At 40.3% G+C, this 16862-nt stretch overlaps 1 protein-coding gene across 2 annotated transcripts in view; it reads right to left on the reverse strand.

Annotated features, from left to right (window-relative positions):
* rin1b (Ras and Rab interactor 1b) overlaps window positions 1-9702 on the reverse strand; it is a 27164-nt gene extending 17462 nt beyond the window's left edge. For both annotated transcript variants that reach the window (XR_003445381.2, XM_027178199.2), the window contains exon 1: window positions 9254-9702. The gene's annotated coding sequence lies outside the window, so the exon portion shown is untranslated. The remainder of the gene's footprint in view (window positions 1-9253) is intronic.
* Window positions 9703-16862: the final 7160 nt, after the last annotated feature.

Genomic DNA, 16862 nt, shown 5'->3' on the forward strand with positions numbered 1-16862 from the left:
TAGCCTAGGAGCAGCAACAGAGAATACACAGTCTCCTCTGAGCTGTCAAGAACATTTGATCAGCGGACCTAAGCGAACGGGCAGGACTGTTGGGATGAAACAGTTCAGTAAGATAAAACCATTTAAAGATTTAAAAACAAATAATATAACCTTAATCTGAACCCTGTAATACACCGGCAGCCAGTGAAGTTGAACATTGAAGACGAGAGAGAGAAGACTGGCTAAGACTAATTCTGTCAGGACCACTTTGTCAAAGGGAATTAGATGATATGCATACAGTTAGTGTTGGCGGTATGATTCTGTTCTGGGCAAGAATCCACGTGCCCGTCCATGCGCATGCATGGACAGAGTGGGGAGAGCAGCGACTAGAAAATAGAATAGACCCCCCCTATCAGAACCATTAGCAAGCATAGTATTGATAAGCTCATTTACACGTTTTTGGAAAGTAATAAATGAATGGATAGATAGATAATTAAATAATTAGAGAGAGAAGGAGAGAGAGAGAAAAAATATGTGGAGATTTGAGACAACTGGTACAGCGAACACGGGTCCCGGTCGTGGTGGAGTCGGGGTTGGAGGAGGGAGTTTAGATCGCTGAACGGCTCTATGAATGGGAATTTAAATGGTCGGGTAATACGGATGTCGTAACCGGATTGGTGCACGTCGTGGACAGCTGATTAACAGCTGATGCACGCTTGACGACGTGGCCTGCCAGAACTAACGAGAAGCTTGATTATAGAGTGCGTTACAGTAATCCAGTCGAGATGTATATAAAGGCATGGATTACCGTCTCAAATTGTTGCCTGCACATAAGAGGTTTTATTTGTGTAGGTGAAAAAAGCTGGACTACAATACAGTACACTAATTTAAGACCAACATCCCATTTTAAAGCCTAGATTAGTTATCAAAGGTCTAACATAGGATGCCAAGGGACCCAGGTCAACAGGGGCAGACTTCCAGGAGCCACTTGGACTAAACAACATCACCTCTGTCTTGTTATCATTAAAATGGAGAAAATTCACCGCCATCCAAGCTTTAATGTAATCAAGTCATGAAAGGAGATGTGTAATGGAGGAAACCTCCTTTCACTTTACAGATTTGGGTAGATTTGGGTATCATCTGCATAACAGTGGAAGTAAATCCCATGATGTCTAAGGATGTATCCCAGGGGAAGCAGATAAAGCGAAAAGAGTTATGGCCCAAGAACTGAGTCCTGTGGAACCCCGTAGGACAAGAGAGCAGTGGAGGATTCTAGACCATCTAGACCCACAAAAAAAGTTCTATTTGTTAAGTAGGACACACCCTAACATGGACACCCACAAGTTTACCTAGACGAGATATTAAAATGGTAAACTGTATCAAAAGCAGCTGTTAGGTCCAGCAGGACAAGGATCACAAAATCACCAGCATCAGTGCAGTGCTAGGCAGAGTTTTAAAGACAGACTGGAAAACCTCCAGGATGTCATTTTCATCCAGAAATAATTTCAATTGACAATAAAGTAAGAAAATATAAGGCACAATTGACACAACTGAACAAGGCTGACCACTGAAAGTGTGTGACAGGTTAAAGAGGGTATTACTGTAAAGGTAACTCTCAACATGATGCTACCACCACCATGCACCACTGTGGGAATGAGGTGTTCTTATGATGATGAGGGTGAGTATTTATGAACTTAAAAAAGTACAGTGCCTTAACACATTTGCTGTTACAGTACATTGAATTTGATTTACTAAATTGAATATACTCAAATATTTCAATGATGCTGTTTTTAGACTTCAATTCTAAGTAAGGTTTGATTACATTATATTTATGTTCTTATCTCTGGACAGGGAATTTGTTATAATTGCTCTCTATGGTGCAAACAAAATTAGGCTGAATAACCCTAGAATATTCCTTATTGATGGAGTATAAGATATTTTTAAAACATGTTAAAGTTTTACGTACGGGGCGATGTGTGAATATTTGGTGTCACACATTTTTGTGCCACAGAGATAAAAACAGTGGCCAGCTAGGAACAAATCGCCTGGTCATGAAGTTGTTCCAGGGTCATGATGACACTCATACATACACACAGTCACTTATGATGACCATACACTTTCTTTCTTTCTTTCTTTCTTTCTTTCTTTCTTTCTTTCTTTCTTTCTTTCTTTCTTTCTTTCTTTCTTTCTTTCTTTCTTTCTTTCTGTCTTTCTTTCTCGGTATCAGCAGTGTGACACTGTGTGGGCAGCACAGAGAGAGCTTGAGTGTGGCGGCAGATGGTTCCCATGGCAACAGGTGCCTACACATGATGACAGGCATTCCCACTCAGTCTTAGACACCTACTCTACCAACACACACACACACACACACACACACACACACACACACACACACACACACACACACACACACACACACACACACACACACACACACACACACACTCACACTCACACACACACACACACACACACTCACACACACTCACACACACTCACACACACACTCACGCCTCATCAAAAAGACTGGAAAAACTTGGCATAGCATAGAGGGTTATTCTCTCTCTCTCTCTCTCTCTCTCTCTCTCTCTCTCTCTCTCAGTCTGGTTAGTTTTAACAGAGTTTTCTTCTCATCATAACTCGTACAATGCACTTCAGGTTATTTTTATAGATCATGTTTTTTGAAGCGTGGTCGGCTGTCGCTCCCTCTGCCTAGCTTACATAAGATAACAGCATGCAGAGCAATGAAGGGAGTGCAGTAAAGTCACAGAGGTAACTACACAACCAGTGGAGGAAGCATAGCTTTTTTTTATTATACTCTATTAATAGAGATATTACAATTGCATATCCTGACAATTTTTTCACTGTCCCTTATAATCAGCAAGCGCATACTGTATGTTCACTAGTTACAGTTGGAAAATCTTTAATGAGAAAAAGCCACAAATCCATCCATCCACCTAATTATTGGCACCATTCATAAAAATAAGCTTTTAAACACACACACACACACACACACACACACACACACACACACACACACACACACACACACACACACACACTTTGATAAGTGATATTTAGAGCTTAGTGTATTGTCAATGGTAAATTGAGTTTGAAGTGTGTGTGTGTGTGTGTGTGTGTGTGTGTGTGTGTGTGTGTGTGTGTGTGTGTGTGTGTGTGTGTGTGTGTGTGTGTGTGTGTGTTTGTGCAATTGTGTCCTGTGATAGGGTATATCCTGCCCTGAGCCAAGTCCCAAGTCCCCTAAGATAGGCTTCAGGTTCACCACAACCCAAAAATATAAACAGTGTACAGATGAACAGAATTGATGGGTGAATAAGATGTTGGATGCTGTAGCATGGAAGGTCATGAGCTCAAATCCCAACACTGCTAAGGCCATTAACCCTCAAATGCTCGGTTGTATAATACATATTGAGAAGTTGCTCTGGATAAAGGCCCAGTCGAGGATAAAGCACTTTCGGAAGATTACATGGATGAATCAGTGAAACACTGGATTTAAAATGATTTGCACCCCTACAGTTAAGATAGGCTTAAGCATCCCCTTAAGCATAGAACAGCACTGAGATGATTTCTGTAATGTCTAATAAAGCTGGTGACACTTGCTATGTTGATTTATATTTTAGGCTGGCTGTATGTTAAATACTGATTTATGATTTTAATAAGAGTATCTAGATATCCAGTTGCAAATCAGCCTCAAAGCATTGATTCAGCCCCAGATATCCATATTATATTTTCCTTCCTTAATTTTGCCGAACATGTGGAACAGTCATTAAATGTAATGTTCAAGAGATATAAATTCAATTTTAAATCTTATTATGATTAGTTAAAGTTCAGGAGCTATAACAGCTTCTTTCAGACATGTCTCCCAGACAGCTTATTGACATATGAGTTTAAGAATAATTTTACATCTTGACAACCCCAACAATCCAAACTAACCTGTGCAATTCTGATGCCATCGGTTCTTTGTACAGATACAGATACACAAACTTCCTTCTCTTTTGTGTTGAAAGCTTTTTTTTGGTTCGCCTCAAGAAGTGTCATGTCAAGTTTCAACAATACAGTTTTTTAGATATAGATTTTTTTAAACACATAATATGTACAAACGCATTTAGGAGAAAATATTTTAACTAAAGAGTCTTACGATTAGATCACTGATTAGTTATTCCAGTACAATCATTTTCAAACTTTCACTTTAAGGTTTCAATAATTCTGGAGTTGAATCAATCTCTATGGTTCTAAATTTGATTGATCGTATGCTGTGTATTAAATGCCAATTTAAATATTTCCTAATTAAAACATTTCAGTGTTTTGACAAATTCCATTATTGTAATGCCCATAAAATCCCAACCAAATCCAAACACCCAAGCCCTCATTTTATTGTGCATTGTATACCATTTCTCAAAAATCTATATAACTGATGATTTATTCCCTGCAGACAAACACAAAATCACTAACACATATCAAAGGCATACAACTGCCACATGCTAACAAAACACAGGCACATAGCACTAAAATAGACTATAAGACAAATTCACCAACAAGCATAAACAGAGAAGGGACGACACATTTAACATGACCTACACTGACCGGTATATTATTAGAGATCAGGAAAGAGGAAGAGCGAGTTAGAAAGAGTTACAGATAGAAGAACTGAGCACGGGTGTTCATTTACAGAGTAGGCTCTCCTTATATAAAATCCTGAGCAGCTAACAGCCTACACACTCAGTTATGCAATACAGCAGCGGGAGTTAAAAACCTAGGAGAGAGAAGCGAGAGAGAGAGAGAGAGAGAGAGAGAGAGAGAGAGAGAGAGAGAGAGAGAGAGAGAGAGAGAGAGAGAGAGAGACAGAGAGAGATCCATATAGATCATCAGTAAATCAAAACTATTAGACAGAGCTGTTAAACAAAGTGCACACAAAACCCAAGCTCAAGCTATGAGACAGAAGAAGCGATCAGTCACACAAAAATAGAGGCATAAGAAAAAAACGGAAAAGAATCAAGAGTCGGTTCAACGTGTCTGCTAACAAGAGTCAGGAGACAAAGAGAAAGTCAAAGGGAAGACAGAGTTGGGGGGGGGGGTCTGCCTTTTTCAGGTTAAACTGAAAATTACATAAAAGGCAAGGCACAGAAAAGGCCTGGAGGAAGGGAGGGAAGGAGGGAAGGAGAGGGAGGGAGAGAAGCAGGCAGGCATGGGAAATATTAAATAAAAGCTCCAAAGTAGAGAAAAGAGAAAACAGGAAGAGAGAATAAATGAAATACTCTCCTGTGAAATCGAATATTAAGAATAAAAGCAATACAGCAGTGGCTCTTTTAGCAGGTCGGGAAATTGAAACAGCTTCTAAACAAGTACCTATTGTCCAATTCTGTGCAAATTAATCTTTACTAAACCATCCAGTTGATTAAACAGAAATGTTGAAAAATATCCTATACAGTCAATGCATTTCAAAATGATCATATAAATGTACGAAAAGTTGTGGCAGTTCGACAGGTTTTGGAGTATCAAAACTCTTCTAGACTTTCTGTCTCTTCAGACTGCCAAGCTAAACTGTAAAAGTTGGGACCTTCAAGAACTCAGCTAACTCACTCACTTGGCAAAACTCACTTCCCATCCTGGCACAGCATAATAAACTCAGTCCTACCCACCAATAAGTAAATCTGCCTCATGCAGAAACATGACCCAACCGTTTTATTCTTGCTGTTTTATCTTGGCCAACTGGGGCACTATTTCCAACAAAATATTTCACCCACATTTAACTGTGTGCCAGCATTAAAAATAACCCTGGATATTAATGTAACTGTGAAGGTCAAGCATTAGAATTGATTTAGTTTATTAACACGGAGAAACAAACTACTGTAGCCTGTAGCTGGACGTACATGTTTATCAGATTTGTAATATCAGTGAGTGCTCATTATCAGACACACCATAGCCTCCATAAATGATTGCAGTATGTCTTTGGTGTGTCCCATTTGGGCAAAATGTTTTGAAAACTGAAAAGAAGACCATTCGACTGATTATTTTTTTATTCAAATTATTATTAAAACCATTAGCAAAAAGTTCCTCAAGTAGCTGCTGCCAATGTGACCCAGAGTCTTCAGAGGAGAGACAGATGGAGTCACAAGATGAGTAGGGTATCAAAATGCTTAGGAGTGCAGGAAAGACCACTTGAGTTTGTGTCTGTCAAGGTCAGAACACTGAAGACTGGAGAGAGTCAGATATGGAATCAGAGTCTAATGAGAAAGAACAACAACATAGGAGTCAGATTCTTCACAGAACAGACTGGAATAGTCTATGAAGGAGAGACAACTGGAGTCAGAGTCTACATATAAGAGTCCAGTGGAGTAAAGGTCTACATATAAGAGACCACAGGAGTCAGATTCTGCACTAAATAGACTGTTGGAATCAGAGTATGCACAGGAGAGAATGTTTAAGTCACATTCTGTGCAAAAGAGACCACTGAAATAACAGAGATTGTAGGAGTCAGATATGGAATCAGAGGCAACACAGAACAACCATATGAGTCAGATTCCGCACAGAAGCTACCACTGAGAGACCACTGAAGTCAGAGACAGCACAGGAGAGACCACTAGGGTCAGAATCTATGCAGGAGACACCACAGAAGTTAGAGTCTGTGCAGGAGATACCACTGACTCTAAAAGAGAGACTGCTAGATGCAACATCTGTGCAGGAGAGACCACTGAAATAAGAGAGAATTTTTAGAGTCAGATCTGAATTAATGACACGGTTAAAGTGCAAATCTGTCCAAAATAGATGGTTGGAGCCAGAGTCTTCACAGGAGAGACAACTGGAATCAGAATCTACACAGAACAGACCACAGGAGTCAGTTTTTGCACTGAATAGACTGCTGGAGTCAGAGTATGCATAGGAGATACTGCTAGAGGCAGAGTCTGTGCAGGAGACACCAGAGATAACAGCCTGTACAGGAGAGACTGCTAGACACAGAATCTGTACAAGGAAGACAGTCAGCAAAGACCTTTGGAGACAAAATGAGAATGTTGCTGGACATTAGAGACAATTCTTTCAATTAGATTAGATTCAAATTTATTGTACAATATCCGAAGCCAATGAAATGCAATTGTGGCCAGAGTCTGTACTGCACAGATCACTCAAGCCACAGTCTGTGTGGGAGAGGCACTAAAGCAAATGTATATTGTTGCCAAAACCTTGCATTACATACCACTTTGCATGAGGTCTGTTCAGTAGAGACAGTTAATCCAGAGCCTCAGTATTGGAGACTGTTGGACTCAGAGTATAGAATGTGAGCAGTAAATATAGAAGGGGCTCTGGCCACATTCAAGGGTATTCACATGGCATCTTTATGTGGGGCATGATCACTGTAATTACTGATAAAGCAAAAATAAACAAATAAATAAATAAATATTTAAACACTGCATTATTAAGTCAGTTGTCTATATGTCCTCTGAAGCGATACCCTGATCAATATAATTCAATAACATATATGAAGCACTTATTTATTAGTGATACCCAGAATACTCAAGTCATTATTATATTGATATCAATCAACTTAGAATGAGATTATATATGTTTTTAGTATAGAGCATTGATGTACGTGTGTGGTTAATATGTTGGATTGCCACAGCTTTGCCATAACTATAAAATACAATGTGGTAGCTGTGAGAGGAGGTGAGAGCTTGGTGCCACAGGTGGCATGTGCAAGCCGAACACCCACTCACAGGAAACTAATTTTGGCATCAGACCAATATATCAGAAATATTATGTGGTAGTTTTAACACTTAAACCATTAGAACTCACATAAAGACTATTGTAATTTCACACACAGTGACATACCTTTATAATAAACAAGGTGCATCTTTGTGCTCCAAACTTCCGTTTGTCCATATATAAATATTTCAACAATTAATAACATTTTGTTTTATCTGTTGCTTTGCAGGTTGGAGACTGAAGTTGATATGGGAGGAAAAAAACTCACATCAAGTGAAAGCATATGAATCATTTTCACCATCAAGTTCATTAATGCCTTTACAAGGCAATGGAGGGGTAGAAACAAATATGATAATGACGTCAACAAACAAGTGACATCGTCATTGACACATGACAAACAGGTGTTAATGTGTGCATCAATGAGTCAGAGGACAGTGAACAGTGCTGCTCCATATGGGAACAAGCTGCACCAGGTGTGTGTGTGTGTGTGTGTGTGTGTGTGTGTGTGTGTGTGTGTGTGTGTGTGTGTGTGTGTGTGTGTGTGTGTGTGTGTGTGTGTTTGTGTGAGATAGAGATAGAGAGAGAGAGAGAGAGAGAGAGAGAGAGAGAGAGAGAGAGAGAGAGAGAGAGAGAGAGAGAGAGAGTTTTTATGTGATGACAACAACAAAGAGTTACAGAAAAGAGACTACCGGAAAGAGAAGGACACAAGGAAAGAGAGAGAGAGAGAGAGAGAGAGAGAGAGAGAGAGAGAGAGAGAGAGAGAGAAAAAGGAGAGAGAGGGAGAATGTTGTTTCCTACAAAGCCCTAGCAGTCTTCACACTTCCACCCCCACAAGGCAGAGCAGAGACGCTCAACACTAAGATGGCATTACTTGACTGTAGCACCGAGCAGCAGGATACACTCACTTACTCACACACACAAGAACCAAAAGCTCTGGGAAAAGTGTCAGAGCCGTATAATGAATAAATGATTAAGAGGACAAGCCTTCGAATGATCACAAAGTGTGAGAGCCCTCTAATGCATAAGTGATTAAGAGGACAATCCTTAAAATCTCAAAGACAGCTCCACAGGATGCACTTCTGTACACAACATAACACAAAGAAACTTATGAACATATGAAAGAGGAGGAAGCTCATCCTACTCTTTCAAACTATATTCAGATACATCTCAATGTCTCACTTTTCCCAAAGCAGTTGGTGTGTGTGTGTGTGTGTGTGTGTGTGTGTGTGTGTGTGTGTGTGTGTGTGTGTGTGTGTGTGTGTGTGTGTGTGTGTAAAAAGCAAGCCACCCAGAGAGCAGTGCTGAAAAGTGCTCTATGCATCACACACTGAAACACAAATCGATGGCTACTAAGGTGCAAAGTAGTGCATACAGTATATTCATGTGTTTGAAAGATTTCACATAACAACACAATTCAAACATTTCCAACAGAAAATAAACATTTATTGGTTGATCTAATAATAACAATATTAACAGATTACAACATTAAACTGACCTTTTCCTTGACTTTTGAATATTAGGCTAATAAAGACTTATAGAGAATGACGCACTTTACCTTTTTTCCCCCTCTATTTCTCAGCTGCTCCTCTTCTGAAGTTCAGCATGGCATCAGTGGCTCAGCGCAGCTCGTACCCACATATCATATCTTCTGCTTATTCTTACCAGATGTCATTAGAAAAGACACCAGTCCCAGAATTCATCTTGCTGATATGATTCAGTCGGTGATTCGCCCACTGAACTCCTCACACCCGCTTCTGCCTGTTACTCGCTCATTTTTAAACGCGCTCACGCACGCACGCACGGACACACACACGCACACGCACACACACACGCAACTTTTTCCCCACCGTCGAGACGGGCCCCGGCTGTCTCCGTGCGCATGCGCTGTAAATGCAGCAACGAATTAATCCCAACTGTGAAATGTAACACTGAGAATTATAATTGTTTTTTTTTTTACCGAATCGGAAGGGTCGGGAGCATCGCTGGTTATCCAAAGCAAGGGTCAATAAAGTCTAATGTGGGCAGAGATGGGAAAGTATTAAAAGACCACAGAAAGCCAACACCTACGTAGTGAATCTGAAGTGCGTAATTGGAGAGCTCAGGATCCTACAATCATCGACTGATACAGGAAAAAGTGCAGCCCACAAGTGCGATTATTTAATAGACCACGTCCCAAAATTAGACCAACAAAAAATGAAAAAAAAAAAAAAAAGACAGCACCAAAAAAAGTTAAAACAAACAAACGAATTAAAATAAATAAAACAATCAAATAAACAAATAAGTTTAATTCAAAAGAACAAAATTATGATGTAGGGTGTATATAAGTTTGTATTTATACAGAGTGACACATTTTTATCTCTCTTTTTTCTTTTATATACAAGTGAGGGATAAGGGCCTTGCTCAGGGGTCCCAGTGTCAGATTGGTGGACCTGGGAATCGAACTCACAACCTTCTGCTTGGTAGTAAAGCACCTTAACCACTAGGCTACCATATGTTACTTATATTATTATATTTCTTTAAAAAAATATATATATATATAAATAAAATAAAATAAAAACATATTTAGAACAAATGCATGCTTTATTTCCTGACCAGTAGGTGGCAGTGCAGCATATTGCTAAAACATTTTTATTTGCAGACACGCTTTACAGAGACATGCAGAAAACATTCCACAATGAGAAGCAAATGATTTGACCTTTATCAGCACAAGGAAGCCGTGTTACACTGAAATGTAGCCGGCATTCAATAACAACTAATCTAATGAATGAACCTAAGTCATACATAGGGAAGTCGTGGCCTAATGGTTAGAGAGTTTGACACTTAACCCTAAGGTTGTAGGTTCGAGTCTCGGGCCGGCAATACCATGACTGAGGTGCCCTTGAGCAAGTATAAATGCTCACTGCTCTGGGTGTGTGTTCACTGCAGTGAGTGTGCACTTTGAATGGGTTAAATGCAGAGAACGAATTCTAAGTATGGGTCACCATTCTTAGCTGTGTGTCATGTCACTTTACTCAGAGTGTGGTTCTAATCTAATTTCTAGCATTTGGCAGACAACCTTATCCAGAGCGACTCACAATTTGTACACTGAGCAATTGAGGTTTAAAGGCCTTGTTCAGTTGCCCAGCAGGGGCAGATTGGTGGACCTCCAATACCCATTAAACTACCACATCTTTTTAAACCAAGACTGAATACACAAAACGGATGGTTAACACTCTGGGATTTTTAATCATGTGAGTGATTTTTGAGATCACAGTATATCCATACAGTATACACAGTATACCATAATTCCCTCCGCTGTGTCAGTGGATCTCCAACTTCCTGACAGACAGACCACAAGCTGTACGAGTGGGCAAACACACATCATCCACCCTCACCCTCAGCACTGGAGCCCCCCAGGGTTGTGTTCTAAGCCCCCTGCTGTACTCACTGTACACTTATGGCCACTTCCAACTCCACCACCATCGTCAAGTTGCTGACTACACTGTTGTGGTGTGCCTGATCTCCAACAACGACGAGACGGCCTACCTACAGGAGACTAAAAACCTGGAGAGATGTTGCCAGGAGAACAATATTCTCCCGAACGTCAGCAAGACTAAAGAGTTGATAGTGGACTTCAGCATGAAGCAGGAGCGGTCATACCAACCTCTAACCATCAACGGGACCCAAGTAGAGAGAGTGGACAGTTTCCGGTACCTAGGTGTTCACATCACACAGGACCTGTCTTGGTCCTGTCACATCAACATTCTGGTGAAGAAGGCCCGGCAGCGTCTGTACCATCTGAGACGCTTGAGGGACTTCAGACTACCCTCTTAGGTGCTAAAAACCTTCTACATCTGCACCATTGAGAGCGTCCTGACAGGTAGCATCACTTCCTGGTTCGGGAACAGCACCATACAGGACAGGCGAGCCCTCCAGCGGGTGGTGCGGTCAGCTGAACGTACAGTACCATCCACACTGAGCTCCCTGACCTGCAGGACATCTACAGCACGTGGTGCCAGACCAGAGCCAGGAAGATTGTAAATGACCTCAGCCATCCCAACAGCTTTTCTTTGTTGCGTTCAGGGAAATGCTTCCACTCCCTGAAAGCAAACACAGAGATATTGAGGAGAAGCTTCTTCCCGCAGGCCATTCGGAGTCTAAACCAGGAGACACCCAGGATCTAGCACTGGACCTCTCTCTCCATCCCCACTGTTCTATCCACCCCCTCTTCTTTTGCAATGACACTTTAATTTTGGACTGTCACTTTAACTCTGGACTTGCACAGCACAGTGGCACTTTATACACTCCACATACTATTTACACACCATACTTTACCTTTACATTCTAAGGACACTTTAACTCTGGGCTTGCACAGCACAGTGCCTCTTTATACACTATTTACACACCATACTACACCTGTACACTTTAAGGACAATCTTCAAATACTATACACATTTATGTATATGTATATTATGCATATGTATATACATTATTTCTTCATCTATATTTTCATATTTTTATATAGTTTTCTTATATAGTTTTCTTATACAGTTTATACTTGTTATTATTTTATTCTTATTTTATTTCTTGCTTTTTAAAAAAATACTTTTTATATATCTTTTTATACTTATACTGGACAGTTGCATAAAGCATTTCACTGCATATCGTACCCTTTATGTATGTGTATGTGACAAATAAAATTTGATTTGATTTGATTTTCATCCATAGCAACTTGCAGAAGTGCCTTATTATCTCATGCTAGTCTAATAGCATTAAGACAAACTCTGTTAGAGATTAGTTAGAATTGGAGTTAGTGCAGCAAAGAAAAGAGTACAAGTCAAGATTTTCTGTGGAATTATTGCTTGCTTAAGTGCTGTATAAAGAATAGCATATTCATAGCATGTTCACTAGTTTACAGACTTAAGATACAATGAGCCTGTTCAAAGTTTTTTATTATTTTTTTTTTATTTCATTAAAAAAAACACACATACAACAAACAGGGGAGAAGGTGCTAGTTTAAGTATTTCATGAAGTAGGTATCCAATCGTCTTTTGAAGATAGCCAGTGACTCAGCTTTCCGGACCCCTAGCGGAAGTTTATTCCACCACCTCTGTGCCAGAACAGAAGAGAATCTTCTTGTATACTTACCTTTTACCCTGAGTGATGGTGGGACCAGTTGAGCAGTGCTGGTAGCTCTGAGGGTGCGGTGTGCAGTGTGAGGAGTGATAAGATTATTGATTATTATGATTATTGGCCATTATTGGCTTTGTAGGCAAGCATCAGTGTTTTGAATCTGATGCGTGCAGCTACCAGAAGCTAGTGGAGGGATTGCAGCAGTGAGGTGGTATGCGAATACTTAGGCAGGTTGAAATCAAGTCATGCATCTGCATTTTGGATCATTTGCAGAGAATAAATTGCGTTCATAGGTAGACCTGCTAGCAGTGAGTTGCAGTAGTCTATTCTTAAGATTGGCAGAAACTGTACAAGTACCTGAGCAGCCTGTGTGGACAAAAATGGCCAAATTCTTCTGATGTTGCAAAGAAGAAACCGACATGAGCGTGTCACATTAGCAACATGAGAGGAAAAGGACAGTTGAATGTCCATGGTTACCCCAAGGTTGAGAGCTGTGACTGAAAGGGAGATCAGATCGTTGTGTAGGGATATTGCAAGATCATGATCTGTGGAGAATCACCTGGAATGATCAGCAGATCAGTTATGCTAGGATTGAGCATCAACTGATAAGCTGTCATCCAGGATGATATGTCTGCCAGACATGCTGAGATCCGAATAGAAGCTGTGGTATCTGAGAGCGGGAAGGAGAAGATAAGTTGAGTATCATCAGCATAGCAGTGGTAAGAGAACCTGTGTGAGGAAATAACTTCACCAAGGGAGTGAGTATACAGGGGGGCAGAAAAGGAGAGGACTAAGAACTGAGCCCTGTGGGACACCAGTGGAGAGTCTGCATGGAGCTCCCCTCTATGTAAACTGATATGAGCGACCTTCCAGGTAGAAAGCAAGCCATTCCTATGCTGATCCATAAATTCCAAGACCTGAGGGTGGACAAGGGAGTTTTGTGATTGAGCGTATCGAACACTGCTAAAGGTTGAGGAGGATATTCAGTCTTGGTTTAAAGACATCCAAACCAAAGAAAGACAGGAAGTCACTAACCTAATATACATACATACTCTGAATCAGTTCAAATGGTAATAGAATTTTAAAAAATATTGTATATATTAAAACACCAAGCAGGGGCATGGTGGCTTAGTGGTTAGCACGTTCGCTTCACACCTGCATGGTTGGGGGTTCGATTCCCGCCTCCGCCTTGTGTGTGTGGAGTTTGCATGTTCTCCCCGTGCCTCAGGGGTTTCCTCCGGGTACTCCGGTTTCATCCCCCGGTCCAAAGACATGCATGGTAGGTTGATTGGCATCTATGGAAAATTGTCCGTAGTGTGTGAGTGAATGAGAGTGTGTGTGTGTGTGCCCTTCGATGGGTTGGCACTCCATCCAGGGTGTATCCTGCCTTGATGCCCGATGACGCCTGAGGTAGTTTGGATAAGCGGTAGAAAATGAATGAAAGAATGAAAACACCAAGCATAATTAGAACTGTTATACATTATAGCTATATTACAGTATGCCAAAACTTTATAAAACTTATGACCTAATAAAAAAAAATCAAATCGAGTACTTTTAAATTGATTCATCGATTCATCGATTCTCCTGAGTCACTTAAGTGTCATTCGGCTGTGAATCGTTCATCACTGATTATGTCACGGATTCACAAACCAAAGTAGGTTATGAAAAATAAATCTTGGGAAATAAAAAAAAAATAGACAAGTCCACATGTTTAGCCTAGCACAGATGCAATCTATTTTATATGCGAGCTATATCTCAATGCTCGTCTAAAAAGTCGGTTCAAAGAGCCGATTCACTATCTAGCAATTCCTCACCTACACCCTCAGAACTCACCCATCTAACAAAAAGGTCAGACAAATTCATGGTTTAATTGTTCGTAACATGGTGATTTTTGTGATGATTATATAAACACCCCCCCCCCACACACACACAATCCGACTACTGTACCCACAATACGCTGTTTGCACGCTAGATGGCGCCAAAGGAGTGTTTTTAGAGCAGAGACAAACGTTCATAACGCTTTATTTTAAGCAGCACACACTGTATAAAGCTTTAATTAACGTATTGTTATTTGATAACAGCTATATTACGTTGGCGTTTTGAATAAAGAATAAATTTAATATGAATAAAGAAAATGTTTACAGATTTCTGTGGGGCACAAGCTTACATACACTGAGTCGATTGTGTCTTCTGGATCTGGGACAATCTGGAACATTTCAGAAATTGTTGATTTTTAGAAGCTTCTGTTGTCTCAGTGGTCATAGCTAGGATTTTTCATAATTAGTAACTGTTTGTATGGACCTACGTATAAAGACATGTGTGGTTATGCCCTTGATACCATGGAGATATCATCTCAGCCAAGACCTCAGAAAAAATAGTGGAACTCTATAGACAAGTGATCTCTTTCGTTTTAAGGAGCCATTTCTAAGCAAATGAAGGTATAAACAAATCAAATGCTGATTCAGTCAGGAAAGGGGCAAAATTTGACTCTCTTGGATGTGCAAACTTTCATCTGAAAAGCTCGACTGAACCCAAAGACAACAACAAGGTAGCTTCTGAATGGTTTGGAGGCATCAAGGTACCAAAGTATGTACATTCACCGTTAAGAGAGCCCTACATCACCATGATCTGAAAGGAAGATGCACCTACAAGTTTGTCCATAATGATCAATGGTATGGATGGATTTAAAAAAAAGTTTAGGATTTTAATCCGCTGAACTCCATCACAAATGTGAAGCATGGGGATGACAGTGTCATGTTGTGGGGGTGTTTTACTGGAAATTACTGATGAAATTCAGAAAACAGTCAGATGAAGAAGATTTATCTAGAAATACACTACACGCAAAATCTTAAATCATCATCCAGAAAGTTAAATCCTGATCAGGGGCCTAAAAGCAGAACAGCAAGCTTAAGTGTAGCATGCAGCATTCAAAGATATAACACTTGGCACCAAATGGACAGGAAATTTAATGACGACCCTGGAGGTGTGAGACGAACGTGCTACCCACTAAGTTTGACCCCCTTATGTCAAACATATTAGTCATAAATGATTGCTGGAGGTTTATGAAATTTACTGCTAGAAGAAGACGAGGGTCAACGAGGACATGCCAACTCCATATGGTGTTAGAGGATTAACAACAACCTCCTAATCAATACACAATTATCAGACTGTATCTGACTGTAGAAAGGACATTATTCATAATAACAATGTTTATAACAGTTTATAATCACCCTCCAGTGTCACCCAAATGAGGATGAGGTTCCCTTTTGGATCTGGATCCTCTCAAGGTTTCTTCTTTTTCCATCTAAGGGAGTTTTTTCTCACCACAGTCACCTGAGTCAGTTAGGGTTAAATACAAACACATATATCTACATCAGATACGAGAAAGCCATAGACGAGATTCGCCTAGATAGCAGGAACACATAACTGCTTCCATTGAAACAAAGGCAGTGAATAAAATTGACACCCTTCCCAGATGATTACAGAATATTTTTTCTGTCTAATTCTGAAACAGTTAAGCTTTAGTGAGGAATAATGATCTTTAATCCTCTGAGATTTGAGTCTATGTTAAATTTAATTAAACATTACCCTACTCATCTAAGTGGCCTCCTGTCCTCCTCCTCTATTGCTACAGTACGGCCTGGGTTCATTTCCCGGGTAGAAAGCTGACCCATCCACCGAAGAGTTACCTCTCAGTGCCGGTCACAAGACTGGTAAAATAGGAGGGTTGTGTTAGGATGGGAATCCGGTATAAAACCTGTGCCAAATCTAATATGGGTCCACTTGATCTGCTGAGGCGACCCCAAACAGGGAGCAGCCGAAAGAAGGGAAAAAAAACTCATCTAAGTGGTGTAGTCCTCATCTGAACCCTGCTGGTGATAACACTATTGTGCAAAGCAGGTAAGGTGGAAATTTTCTCTCACTTCCAACAGAATTCTAAAAGTTTTTTTTTCCTCATCAGAGCATGCACATCCTTATGAGTAAAAGAGAAGAACAAACAAGCATTTTCCTTTGCTTAGAAAGGCTCCATTAAATCTGACTGATTCATTGAC

This window comes from Tachysurus fulvidraco, chromosome 1, assembly GCF_022655615.1.
Source record: "Tachysurus fulvidraco isolate hzauxx_2018 chromosome 1, HZAU_PFXX_2.0, whole genome shotgun sequence".
In the NCBI taxonomy this organism is placed as follows: domain Eukaryota; kingdom Metazoa; phylum Chordata; class Actinopteri; order Siluriformes; family Bagridae; genus Tachysurus; species Tachysurus fulvidraco.